The sequence below is a fragment of the Oncorhynchus kisutch genome, linkage group LG2 (assembly GCF_002021735.2).
Source record: "Oncorhynchus kisutch isolate 150728-3 linkage group LG2, Okis_V2, whole genome shotgun sequence".
In the NCBI taxonomy this organism is placed as follows: Eukaryota; Metazoa; Chordata; class Actinopteri; order Salmoniformes; family Salmonidae; genus Oncorhynchus; species Oncorhynchus kisutch.
Window position 1 is genome coordinate 74737525 of NC_034175.2, and position 15000 is coordinate 74752524.

Sequence of the window (15000 nt, forward strand, 5' to 3'; positions counted from 1 at the left end):
CATAATGACTATTGATTAAGAGGGGGTAGTTATTATTCCACAATAACATAATGACTATTGATTAAGAGAGGGTAGTTATTATTCCACAATATCATAATGACTATTGATTAAGAGAGGGTAGTTATTATTCCACAATAACATAATGACTATTGATTAAGAGGGGGTAGTTATTATTCCACAATAACATAATGACTATTGATTAAGAGGGGGTAGTTATTATTCCACAATAACATAATGACTATTGATTAAGAGGGGGTAGTTATTATTCCACAATAACATAATGACTATTGATTAAGAGGGGGTAGTTATTATTCCACAATAACATAATGACTATTGATTAAGAGAGGGTAGTTATTATTCCACAATATCATAATGACTATTGATTAAGAGGGGGTAGTTATTATTCCACAATAACATAATGACTATTGATTAAGAGGGGGTACAGTAGTTAATGTACCACAATAACATAATGACTATTGATTAAGAGAGGGTAGTTATTATTCCACAATAACATAATGACTATTGATTAAGAGAGGGTAGTTATTATTCCACAATAACATAATGACTATTGATTAAGAGAGGGTAGTTATTATTCCACAACAACATAATGACTATTGATTAAGAGAGGGTAGTTATTATTCCACAATAACATAATGACTATTGATTAAGAGAGGGTAGTTATTATTCCACAATACCATAATGACTATTGATTAAGAGGGGGTACAGTAGTTAATGTACCACAATAACATAATGACTATTGATTAAGAGGGGGTACAGTAGTTAATGTACCACAATAACATAATGACTATTGATTAAGAGAGGGTAGTTATTATTCCACAATAACATAATGACTATTGATTAAGAGAGGGTAGTTATTATTCCACAATAACATAATGACTATTGATTAAGAGAGGGTAGTTATTATTCCACAATAACATAATGACTATTGATTAAGAGGGGGTAGTTAATGTACCACAATAACATAATGACTATTGATTAAGAGGGGGTAGTTATTATTCCACAATAACATAATGACTATTGATTAAGAGGGGGTAGTTATTATTCCACAATAACATAATGACTATTGATTAAGAGGGGGTAGTTATTATTCCACAATAACATAATGACTATTGATTAAGAGGGGGTAGTTATTATTCCACAATAACATAATGACTATTGATTAAGAGGGGGTAGTTATTATTCCACAATAACATAATGACTATTGATTAAGAGGGGGTAGTTATTATTCCACAATAACATAATGACTATTGATTAAGAGGGGGTAGTTATTATTCCACAATAACATAATGACTATTGATTAAGAGGGGGTAGTTATTATTCCACAATAACATAATGACTATTGATTAAGAGAGGGTAGTTATTATTCCACAATAACATAATGACTATTGATTAAGAGAGGGTAGTTATTATTCCACAATAACATAATGACTATTGATTAAGAGAGGGTAGTTATTATTCCACAATAACATAATGACTATTGATTAAGAGGGGGTAGTTATTATTCCACAATAACATAATGACTATTGATTAAGAGGGGGTAGTTATTATTCCACAATAACATAATGACTATTGATTAAGAGGGGGTAGTTATTATTCCACAATAACATAATGACTATTGATTAAGAGGGGGTAGTTATTATTCCACAATAACATAATGACTATTGATTAAGAGGGGGTAGTTATTATACCACAATAACATAATGACTATTGATTAAGAGGGGGTAGTTATTATTCCACAATAACATAATGACTATTGATTAAGAGGGGGTAGTTATTATTCCACAATAACATAATGACTATTGATTAAGAGGGGGTAGTTATTATTCCACAATAACATAATGACTATTGATTAAGAGGGGGTAGTTATTATTCCACAATAACATAATGACTATTGATTAAGAGAGGGTAGTTATTATTCCACAATAACATAATGACTATTGATTAAGAGGGGGTAGTTATTATTCCACAATAACATAATGACTATTGATTAAGAGGGGGTAGTTATTATTCCACAATAACATAATGACTATTGATTAAGAGGGGGTAGTTATTATTCCACAATAACATAATGACTATTGATTAAGAGAGGGTAGTTATTATACCACAATAACATAATGACTATTGATTAAGAGGGGGTAGTTTTTATTCCACAATAACATAATGACTATTGATTAAGAGGGGGTAGTTATTATTCCACAATAACATAATGACTATTGATTAAGAGGGGGTAGTTATTATTCCACAATAACATAATGACTATTGATTAAGAGGGGGTAGTTATTATTCCACAATAACATAATGACTATTGATTAAGAGGGGGTAGTTATTATTCCACAATAACATAATGACTATTGATTAAGAGAGGGTAGTTATTATTCCACAATAACATAATGACTATTGATTAAGAGAGGGTAGTTATTATTCCACAATAACATAATGACTATTGATTAAGAGGGGGTAGTAATTATACCACAATAACATAATGACTATTGATTAAGAGGGGGTAGTTATTATTCCACAATAACATAATGACTATTGATTAAGAGGGGGTAGTTATTATACCACAATAACATAATGACTATTGATTAAGAGGGGGTAGTTATTATTCCACAATAACATAATGACTATTGATTAAGAGGGGGTAGTTATTATTCCACAATAACATAATGACTATTGATTAAGAGGGGGTAGTTATTATTCCACAATAACATAATGACTATTGATTAAGAGGGGGTAGTTATTATTCCACAATAACATAATGACTATTGATTAAGAGAGGGTAGTTATTATTCCACAATAACATAATGACTATTGATTAAGAGGGGGTAGTTATTATTCCACAATAACATAATGACTATTGATTAAGAGAGGGTAGTTATTATTCCACAATAACATAATGACTATTGATTAAGAGAGGGTAGTTATTATTCCACAATAACATAATGACTATTGATTAAGAGGGGGTAGTTATTATTCCACAATAACATAATGATTATTGATTAAGAGGGGGTAGTTATTATTCCACAATAACATAATGACTATTGATTAAGAGAGGGTAGTTATTATTCCACAATAACATAATGACTATTGATTAAGAGGGGGTAGTTATTATTCCACAATAACATAATGACTATTGATTAAGAGGGGGTAGTTATTATTCCACAATAACATAATGACTATTGATTAAGAGGGGGTAGTTATTATTCCACAATAACATAATGACTATTGATTAAGAGAGGGTAGTTATTATTCCACAATAACATAATGACTATTGATTAAGAGGGGGTAGTTATTATACCACAATAACATAATGACTATTGATTAAGAGAGGGTAGTTATTATTCCACAATAACATAATGACTATTGATTAAGAGAGGGTAGTTATTATTCCACAATACCATAATGACTATTGATTAAGAGAGGGTAGTTAATGTACCACAATAACATAATGACTATTGATTAAGAGAAGGTAGTTCTTATTCCACAATAACGTAATGACTATTGATTAAGAGGGGGTACAGTAGTTAATGTACCACAATAACATAATGACTATTGATTAAGAGAAGGTAGTTCTTATTCCACAATAACGTAATGACTATTGATTAAGAGGGGGTACAGTAGTTAATGTACCACAATAACATAATGCCTATTGATTAAGAGGGGGTACAGTAGTTAATGTACCACAATATCATAATGACTATTGATTAAGAGAGGGTAGTTATTGCCACATCAGTGTCTAAAGGAACCTTCTGTTTCTCGTACGAGTTACTGGTATCAGCTAGCTCCACCATTATTATCAATACTGCTATCAGCTAGCTCCACCATTCACCTCAGATCAATACTGCTATCAACTAGCTCCACCATTATTATCAATACTGCTATCAGCTAGCTCCACCATTCACCTCAGATCAATACTGCTATCAGCTAGCTCCACCATTATTATCAATACTGCTATCAGCTAGCTCCACCATTATTATCAATACTGGTATAAGCTAGCTCCACCATTATTATCAATACTGGTATCAGCTAGCTCCACCATTATTATCAATACTGCTATCAGCTAGCTCCACCATTCACCTCAGATCAATACTGCTATCAGCTAGCTCCACCAGTCACCTCAGATCAATACTGCTATCAGCTATCTCCACCATTCACCTCAGATCAATACTGCTATCAGCTAGCTCCACCATTCACCTCAGATCAATACTGCTATCAGCTAGCTCCACCATTCACCTCAGATCAATACTGCTATCAGCTAGCTCCACCAGTCACCTCAGATCAATACGGCTATCAACTAGCTCCACCATTATTATCAATACTGGTATCAACTAGCTCCACCATTCACCTCAGATCAATACTGCTATCAGCTAGCTCCACCGGTCACCTCAGATCAATACTGCTATCAGCTAGCTCCACCGGTCACCTCAGATCAATACTGCTATCAGCTAGCTCCACCAGTCACCTCACAACAATACTGCTATCAGCTAGCTCCACCATATCATCATCTCTCACTGTTCTTGTGCAAAATGCCAACTAAAGAGTTTATTCTCCCTTCAGTAGAGAGAGAGAGAGAGAGAGAGAGAGAGAGAGAGAGAGAGAGAGAGAGAGAGAGAGAGAGAGAGAGAGAGAGAGAGAGAGAGCTGTCCTCATAGCTCAAGTCACAAACAGCCATTGTTACCAAGGGCAGGCAGGGAATTCTCTGATAAACTGGAGATTCACAGGAGAGAACGAGGAGGAAAAGAGAGAGAAATTAGGAAAGTACAAAACATCAGGCATGACCGAGCGGCCCCTTGACCTTGACCGAGCATTCCCTTGACCTTGACCGAGCAGCCGCTTGACCTTGACCGAGCAGCCCCTTGACCTCGACGGAGCGGCCCCTTGACCTTGACCGAGCGTTCCCTTGACCCTGACCGAGCGGCCCCTTGACCTTGACCGAGCAGCCGCTTGACCTTGACCGAACAGCCCCTTGACCTTGACCGAGCGGCCCCTTGACCTTGACCGAGCGGCCCCTTGACCAAGAGCACACAAACATACACACACTGTGTTTTAATCTGTCACTAAATCCGGCCGTCGTGCTTTCACAAATCACGGCTTGTTGTGACATTTAGTGGCGGCAGGTAGCCTAGAGTGGTTAGAGTATTGGGCCAGTAACCAGCAGGTAGCCTAGAGTGGTTAGAGTATTGGGCCAGTAACCAGCAGGTAGCCTAGAGTGGTTAGAGTATTGGGCCAGTAACCAGCAGGTAGCCTAGAGTGGTTAGAGTATTGGGCCAGTAACCAGCAGGTAGCCTAGAGTGGTTAGAGTATTTGGCCAGTAACCAGCAGGTAGCCTAGAGTGGTTAGAGTATTGGGCCAGTAACCAGCAGGTAGCCTAGAGTGGTTAGAGTATTGGGCCAGTAACCAGCAGGTAGCCTAGAGTGGTTAGAGTATTGGGCCAGTAACCAGCAGGTAGCCTAGAGTGGTTAGAGTATTGGGCCAGTAACCAGCAGGTAGCCTAGAGTGGTTAGAGTATTGGGCCAGTAACCAGCAGGTAGCCTAGAGTGGTTAGAGTATTTGGCCAGTAACCAGCAGGTAGCCTAGAGTGGTTAGAGTATTGGGCCAGTAACCAGCAGGTAGCCTAGAGTGGTTAGAGTATTGGGCCAGTAACCAGCAGGTAGCCTAGAGTGGTTAGAGTATTGGGCCAGTAACCAGCAGGTAGCCTAGAGTGGTTAGAGTATTGGGCCAGTAACCAGCAGGTAACCTAGAGTGGTTAGAGTATTGGGCCAGTAACCAGCAGGTAGCCTAGAGTGGTTAGAGTATTGGGCCAGTAGCCAGCAGGTAGCCTAGTGGTTAGAGTATTGGGCCAGTAACCAGCAGGTAGCCTAGAGTGGTTAGAGTATTGGGCCAGTAACCAGCAGGTAGCCTAGAGTGGTTAGAGTATTGGGCCAGTAACCAGCAGGTAGCCTAGAGTGGTTAGAGTATTGGGCCAGTAACCAGCAGGTAGCCTAGTGGTTAGAGTATTTGGCCAGTAACCAGCAGGTAGCCTAGAGTGGTTAGAGTATTGGGCCAGTAACCAGCAGGTAGCCTAGAGTGGTTAGAGTATTGGGCCAGTAACCAGCAGGTAGCCTAGAGTGGTTATAGTATTGGGCCAGTAACCAGCAGGTAGCCTAGAGTGGTTAGAGTATTGGGCCAGTAACCAGCAGGTAGCCTAGAGTGGTTAGAGTATTGGGCCAGTAACCAGCAGGTAGCCTAGAGTGGTTAGAGTATTTGGCCAGTAACCAGCAGGTAGCCTAGTGGTTAGAGTATTGGGCCAATAACCAGCAGGTAGCCTAGAGTGGTTAGAGTATTGGGCCAGTAACCAGCAGGTAGCCTTGAGTGGTTAGAGTATTGGGCCAGTAACCAGCAGGTAGCCTAGTGGTTAGAGTATTGGGCCAGTAACCAGCAGGTAGCCTAGAGTGGTTAGAGTATTGGGCCAGTAACCAGCAGGTAGCCTAGTGGTTAGAGTATTGGGCAAGTAACCAGCAGGTAGCCTAGAGTGGTTAGAGTATTGGGCGAGTAACCAGCAGGTAGCCTAGAGTGGTTAGAGTATTTGGCCAGTAACCCAAGGTTGCTAGATTGAATCCCCGAGCTGACAAGGTAAAAATCTGTCTTTCTGCCCCTGAACAAGGCAGTTAACCCACTGTTCCCCTGAACAGGCAGTTAACCCACTGTTCCCCTGAACAAGGCAGTTAACCCACTGTTCCTAGACCAGTTAACCCACTGCTCCTAGACTAGTTAACCCACTGTTCCTAGACCAGTTAAACCCACTGTTCCCAGACCAGTTAACCCACTGTTCCTAGACCAGTTAACCCACTGTTCCTAGACCAGTTAACCCACTGTTCCTAGACCGTCATTGTAATTAAGAATTTGTCTCTTAACCGACTTGCCTTGTTGAATAAAAGGTGAATTCCAAAAAATAATTGTGAGGTTCTCAAATAACGATTGAATAGCAGAGAGCTAGTTCTGTTCTGTGAATCCATCTCCCTACAACCCATTTCCCCCGCGGTTCCCTCAGATACAATGCCAGATAGCAGCTGATAAAACAACAAGCCCGAGGCTTCTTTCTGCTCAGTCACCAGTCACAGTCTTAAGACATGTGTTCCCTGTGTCACAGCTCAGACCTCAGACAGAGACAAGGCCTCACAGCCTTAAGACATGTGTTCCCTGTGTCACAGCTCAGACCTCAGACAGAGACAAGGCCTCACAGTCTTAAGTCATGTGTTCCCTGTGTCACACCTCAGACCTCAGACAGAGACAAGGCCTCACAGTCTTAAGTCATGTGTTCCCTGTTTCACACCTCAGACCTCAGACAGAGACAAGGCCTCACAGTCTTAAGACATGTGTTCCCTGTGTCACAGCTCAGACCTCAGACAGAGACAAGGCCTCACAGTCTTAAGTCATGTGTTCCCTGTGTCACACCTCAGACCTCAGACAGAGACAAGGCCTCACAGCCTTATGACATGTGTTCCCTGTGTCACACCTCAGACCTCAGACAGAGACAAGGCCTCACGGCCTTAAGACATGTGTTCCCTGTGTCACACCTCAGACCTCAGACAGAGACAAGACCTCACAGCCTTAAGACATGTGTTCCCTGTGTCACACCTCAGACCTCAGACAGAGACAAGGCCTCACAGCCTTAAGACATGTGTTCCCTGTGTCACAGCTCAGACCTCAGACAGAGACAAGGCCTCACAGTCTCACACGTGGATTTTCTTGTCACTTAGCGAACGCTCTTATCCAGAGCCACTTAACAAGAATTTGTCTTTGCCTTCTTAGTCAGGGTAAGGGTAGGGGGAGGGCCTGCTGGGCCGCAGAGCAAAGCAGTGACTCACCGTTTAGGCATAATGATCCGTGACACTGCAGCCCCGCTCCACACAGAGACATTTCGGAGGTGGGAAAAGGGCTCACTTCTGACGCTCCAGCATGAACGGGAAAACTGCCATTAAATCTGCCCGAGCGGCTGCTGTTTGTGCTTCGGAGAAAGGCATGGGGGTCCGCCCTCCTCTCTCCCTCTCTATAAAAGTCATCGTCAAAGAGGAACTTGTTTCTTTACTGTAAATAGTAGCCACAGGGCTGTATGAGAGACAACAGGGACTGTATTAGAGACAACATGGACTGTATTAGAGACAACAAGGGACTGTATTAGAGACAGCAGGGACTGTATTAGAGACAACATGGACTGTATTAGAGACAACAGGGACTGCATTAGAGACAACATGGACTGTATTAGAGACAACAGGGGATGTATTAGCAACAATAAGGGCTGTATTAGAGACAACAGGGGCTGTATTAGAGACAACATGGACTGTATTAGAGACAATAAGGGCTGTATTAGAGACAACAGGGGCTGTATTAGAGACAACACAGACTGTATTAGAGACAACAAGGGACTGTATTAGAGACAACATGGACTGTATTAGAGACAATAAGGGCTGTATTAGAGACAATAAGGGCTGTATTAGAGACAACAGGGACTGTATTAGAGACAATAAGGGCTGTATTAGAGACAACAGGGACTGTATTAGAGACAATAAGGGCTGTATTAGAGACACCAGGGACTGTATTCGAGACACCAAGGGCTGTATTAGAGACAACAGGGACTGTATTAGAGACAACAAGGGCTAAATTAGAGACAACAAGGGCTAAATTAGAGACAATAAGGGCTGTATTAGAGACATGTAATTGGGGAGACAGAGACATGCATGTGTCTGGGCCCATGTCCCCAATCTGATTCTACTCCTTGCATCAGTTAGCTGATGTGGAATAGAGTTCCATGTAGTCATGTCTCTATGTAGGACTGTGGAATAGAGTTCCATGTAGTCATGGCTCTATGTAGTACTGTGGAATAGAGTTCCATGTAGTTATGGCTCTATGTAGTACTGTGGAATAGAGTTCCATGTAGTTATGGCTCTATGTAGTACTGTGGAATAGAGTTCCATGTAGTCATGTCTCTATGTAGTACTGTGGAATAGAGTTCCATGTAGTCATGGCTCTATGTAGTACTGTGGAATAGAGTTCCATGTAGTCATGTCTCTATGTAGTACTGTGGAATAGAGTTCCATGTAGTCATGGCTCTATGTTGTACTGTGGAATAGAGTTCCATGTAGTCATGTCTCTATGTAGTACTGTGGAATAGAGTTCCATGTAGTCATGGCTCTATGTAGTACTGTGGAATAGAGTTCCATGTAGTCATGTCTCTATGTAGTACTGTGGAATAGAGTTCCATGTAGTCATGGCTCTATGTAGTACTGTGGAATAGAGTTCCATGTAGTCATGGCTCTATGTAGTACTGTGGAATAGAGTTCCGTGTAGTCATGGCTCTATGTAGTACTGTGGAACAGAGTTCCATGTAGTCATGGCTCTATGTAGTACTGTGGAATAGAGTTCCATGTAGTCATGTCTCTATGTAGTACTGTGGAATAGAGTTCATGTAGTCATGGCTCTATGTAGTACTGTGGAATAGAGTTCCATGTAGTCATGGCTCTATGTAGTACTGTGTGCCTCCCGTAGTCTGTTCTGGACTTGGGGACTGTGAAGAGACCTCTGGTGGTATATCTTGTGGGGTATGCATGAGGGGTGTCCGAGCTGTGTGCCAGTAGTTCAAACAGACAGCTCAGTGCATTCAACATGTCAATACCTCCCATAAATACAAGTAGTGAGGGAAGTCAATTTCTCCTTTATTTTGAGCCAGCAGAGATTAACATGACATATTATTAATGTTAGCTCTCTGTGTACATCCACAGGCCAGCTGTGCTGCCCATGTTCTGAGCCAATTGCAATGTCCCTAAGACCCTTTTTAATGGCACCTGACCACACGACTGAACAGTAGTCCTGGTGTGGCAAAACTAGACAGCTGCCCCTGGGGAATTCCTGAATCTACCTGGATTATGTTGGGGAGCATTCCATTAAAGAACACCCTCTGTGTTCTGTTAGACAGGTAACTCTTTATCCACAGTATAGCAGGGGGTGTAAATCCATAACACATACCTTTTTCCAGCAGCGGACTATGATCGATAATGTCAAAAGCCACACTGAAGTCTAACAAAAACAGCCCCCCACAATATTTTCATCATCAATTTCTCTCAGCCAATCATCAGTCATTTGTTTAAGTGCCGTGAGTGTCCTTCCCTATAAGCGTGCTAAACGTCAATTTGTTTACAGTAAAATAGCAATGTATCTGGTCAAACACGATTTTATCCCAAAATTTACTTAGGGTTGGTAACAGGCTGATTGGTTGGCTATTTGAGCCAGTAAAGGGGGATTTAACATTAGAGGAGAGGAGAGGAGAGGAGAGGAGAGGGGAGGGGAGGGGAGAGGAGAGGAGAGGAGAGGAGAGGAGAGGAGAGGAGAGGAGAGGAGAGGAGAGGAGAGGAGAGGAGAGGAGAGGGGAGGGGAGAGGAGAGGAGAGGAGAGGAGAGGAGAGGAGAGGAGAGGAGAGGAGAGGAGAGGAGAGGAGAGGAGAGGAGAGGAGAGGAGAGGAGAGGAGAGGGGAGGGGAGGGGAGGGGAGGGGAGAGGAGAGGAGGGGAGGGGAGGGGAGGGGAGGGGAGGGGAGGGGAGGGGAGAGGAGAGGAGAGGAGAGGAGAGGAGAGGGGAGGGGAGGGGAGGGGAGGGGAGGGGAGAGGAGAGGAGAGGAGAGGAGAGGAGAGGAGAGGAGAGGAGAGGAGAGGAGAGGAGAGGAGAGGAGAGGAGAGGAGAGGAGAGGAGAGGAGAGGAGAGGAGAGGAGAGGAGAGGAGAGGAGAGGAGAGGAGAGGAGAGGGAGAGGAGAGGAGAGGAGAGGAGAGGAGAGGAGAGGAGAGGAGAGGAGAGGAGAGGAGAGGGAGAGGAGAGGAGAGGAGAGGCTAACCAGAACGAACACCTTACAACTTTCCATGCCTTCAGTATTAATAATTCTTGCTGAGTCTGACCTCATAGTTTGTTCTTCTCTCTCACTCAGTTATTCCCTCTCCCTCATTCACAAACTCTCAGCTCCATGTCCTGCATCTTTAAATTACCTCTGCACATCTACATTTAACAGTACAACCCTACTGAGTTGATTAACAATGACCGGGACCATCCTCTCATCTCTTCAGTCACTTTGGCCCATTTTGCACAGTTGTGATATAATTCATGAAGATACACAAGAGGCTTAGTTAGATGCAGATTAAAATCACGAAGAAAAAAAAAAGAGTTTGTAATGATGGCTGTTACATTCTGCATTCATATAAGGGAATAAAGGGTTGGGATTAGTATTGTTTTTGATAGGAGGTAAAATTAGATGTGGTTAAAGTAGGTTTCTCTGATATCAGCTGTTATCTCATTCACTTCCAGACCACCGAGCTAAAGTGTATCCATGCCATAAACCAGAGTCAAGCACAGGGAAAAGCAGAGAGCAGAGCACACTCACAGTTCAGATTTACACTCTCCTGTTCATCCTCTCAGGTTTATTGGCTCATTGCAGCCACCGTATGTAGAACATCTCATCATAACTACATTAGGTTGTATTGATCAAGAATTGCATTTATTAATATTTTATAGAGCTATATTAAGCGAGGAGAAGTCAACACGCAGTTAAAGGGTTGAGGCCTATCTTCAGCAGGCACTGAGATGACAGGCAACTGGGATGACAGTCAACACGCAGTTAAAGGGTTGAGGCCTATCTTCAGCAGGCACTGAGAATGGCAGGCACTGAGAATGGCAGGCACTGAGAATGGCAGGCACTGAGATGACAGACACTGAGATGACAGGCACTGAGAATGGCAGACACTGAGATGGCAGGCACTGAGATGACAGACACTGAGAATGGCAGGCACTGAGAATGGCAGGCACTGAGATGACAGACACTGAGAATGGCAGGCACTGAGAATGGCAGGCACTGAGATGACAGACTCTGAGATGACAGGCACTGAGATGACAGGCACTGAGATGACAGGCACTGAGATGACAGGCACTGAGATGACAGGCACTGAGATGGCAGGCACTGAGATGACAGGCACTGAGATGACAGGCACTGAGATGACAGACACTGAGATGACAGACACTGAGATGGCAGGCACTGAGATGACAGACACTGAGATGGCAGGCACTGAGAATGGCAGGCACTGAGATGACAGGCACTGAGATGACAGGCACTGAGATGACAGGCACTGAGATGACAGACACTGAGAATGGCAGGCACTGAGATGACAGGCACTGAGATGACCAGCACTGAGATGACAGGCACTGAGAATGGCAGGCACTGAGATGACAGGCACTGAGATGACAGGCACTGAGATGACAGGCACTGAGAATGGCAGGCACTGAGAATGGCAGGCACTGAGATGACAGGCACTGAGATGACAGGCACTGAGATGACAGACACTGAGAATGGCAGGCACTGAGATGACAGACACTGAGAATGGCAGACACTGAGAATGGCAGGCACTGAGATGACAGGCACTGAGAATGGCAGACACTGAGAATGGCAGGCACTGAGATGACAGGCACTGAGAATGGCAGGCACTGAGAATGGCAGGCACTGAGATGACAGGCACTGAGAATGGCAGACATTGAGAATGGCAGGCACTGAGATGACAGACACTGAGAATGGCAGGCACTGAGATGACAGACACTGAGAATGGCAGACATTGAGAATGGCAGGCACTGAGATGACAGACACTGAGATGACAGGCACTGAGATGACAGGCACTGAGAATGGCAGGCACTGAGAATGGCAGACATTGAGAATGGCAGGCACTGAGATGACAGACACTGAGAATGGCAGACATTGAGAATGGCGGGCACTGAGATGACAGCCACTGAGATGACAGGCACTGAGATGACAGGCACTGAGAATGGCAGACATTGAGAATGACAGGCACTGAGATGACAGACACTGAGATGACAGACACTGAGATGACAGGCACTGAGAATGGCAGGCACTGAGATGACAGGCACAGAGATGACAGACACTGAGATGACAGGCACTGAGAATGGCAGGCACTGAGATGACAGGCACTGAGATGACAGGCACTGAGATGACAGACACTGAGATGACAGGCACTGAGAATGGCAGGCACTGAGATGACAGGCACTGAGATGACAGGCACTGAGATGACAGGCACTGAGAATGGCAGGCACTGAGATGACAGGCACTGAGATGGCAGGCACTGAGATGGCAGACATTGAGAATGGCAGGCACTGAGAATGGCAGGCACTGAGAATGGCAGGCACTGAGATGACAGACACTGAGATGACAGGCACTGAGAATGGCAGGCACTGAGATGACAGGCACTGAGATGGCAGGCAACTGAGATGACAGGCACTGAGATGACAGGCACTGAGATGACAGGCACTGAGATGACAGGCACAGAGATGGCAGGCTACCTGGACTCATGGGTAGACATAACATAGTAAATGTAAATCTGTCTCCCCAATTACGATGATATATTACGTTTCGTATGGTAGTTGTTCATTTGTGAATGTCCATCATCCATTTTGTTTGACATGTTTTGAGTTACAATTCGTACAGTATGTTACAGATTTGCAATATGTATGATATATTACGATTCCAATTTGTTATGGCTAACACTAGCTAGGTGGCTAACGCTAACATTAGCTAAGAACCAAGAACCCAATTGACACTGACAGAGCTCCAGAGTTCCTTTATGGAGATGGGAGAACCTACTAGAAGTACAACCATCTCTGCAGCCCTCCATCAATCAGGTCTTTATGGTAGAGTGGCCAGATGGAAGCCACTCCTCAGTAAAAAGGCACGTGACAGCCCGCTTGGTGTTTGTCAAAAGGCACCTAAAGACTCTCAGACCATGAGAAACAAGATTCTCTGGTCTGATGAAACCAAGATTGAACTTTTTGGCCTGAATGCCAAGCGTCACGTCTGGAGGAAACTTGTCACCATCCCTATGTGGAAGCATGGTGGTGGGGATGTTTTTTCAGCGGCAGGGACTGGGAGACTAGTCTGGACCGAAGGAAAGATGAACGGAGCAAAGTACAGAGAAATCCTTGATGAAAACCTGCTCTTGAGTGCTCAGAACCTCAGACTGGGACGAAGGTTCATCTACCAACAGGCAATGACCCTAAGCACACAGCCAAGACAATGCAGGAATGGCTTCGTGAAAAGTCTCTGAATGTCCTTGAGTAGCCCGGCCAGAGCCCGGACTTGAAACTGAACGAACATCTCTGAAAATAGCTGTGCAGCAACGTTCCCCACCAAACCAGACAGAACTTGAGAGGATCTGCAGTGAGGAATGGGAGACACTCCACAAATAAAGCTTGTAATGTCATACCCAAGAAGACTCAATGCTGTAGTCGTTGGCAAACGTCCTTCAACAAAGTACTGAGTAGAGGGTCTGAATACTTATGTAAATGTAATATTTCACTTTTTTAAATTTCATAAATTTGCCCCAAAAAACAAACAGTTTTTGCTTTGTAATTATTGAGTATTGTGCGTAAATTGAGTAGTGAAAAAACAAATGTGGAAAAAGTAAAGTGGTCTGACAAATTTCCCAAAGGCACAGTATATATTACTGTATATATTACTCTATATATTACTGTAAATATTACTGTATATATTACTGTATATATTACTCTATATATTACTGTAAATATTACTGTAAATATTACTGTATATATTACTGTATATATCACTGTAAATAATACTGTAAATAGGACTGTGTATAATACTGTACATATTACTGTATATATTACTGTAAATATTGATCACATTCCTATATTTTTCTACATTGAATGTTAATATTGTGAACCTATGTTATGTATTTTTTTACCTCCTGTTTAAGGAAGTGATGTCACTGAGTACTGCTGAGGACATTCCACCCCCACCTGGGATATGGATGCCCGATGAAGACCTAAGGGTCGTAATGTTGATATAAATAAATATCACCTGGGATCAACAGTGTAAAACTTCTTTTTTTTATTTTTACTTCTGTTTACCTTGCATGGTTCTTGCCATTCCTCCTTCGACCTCTCA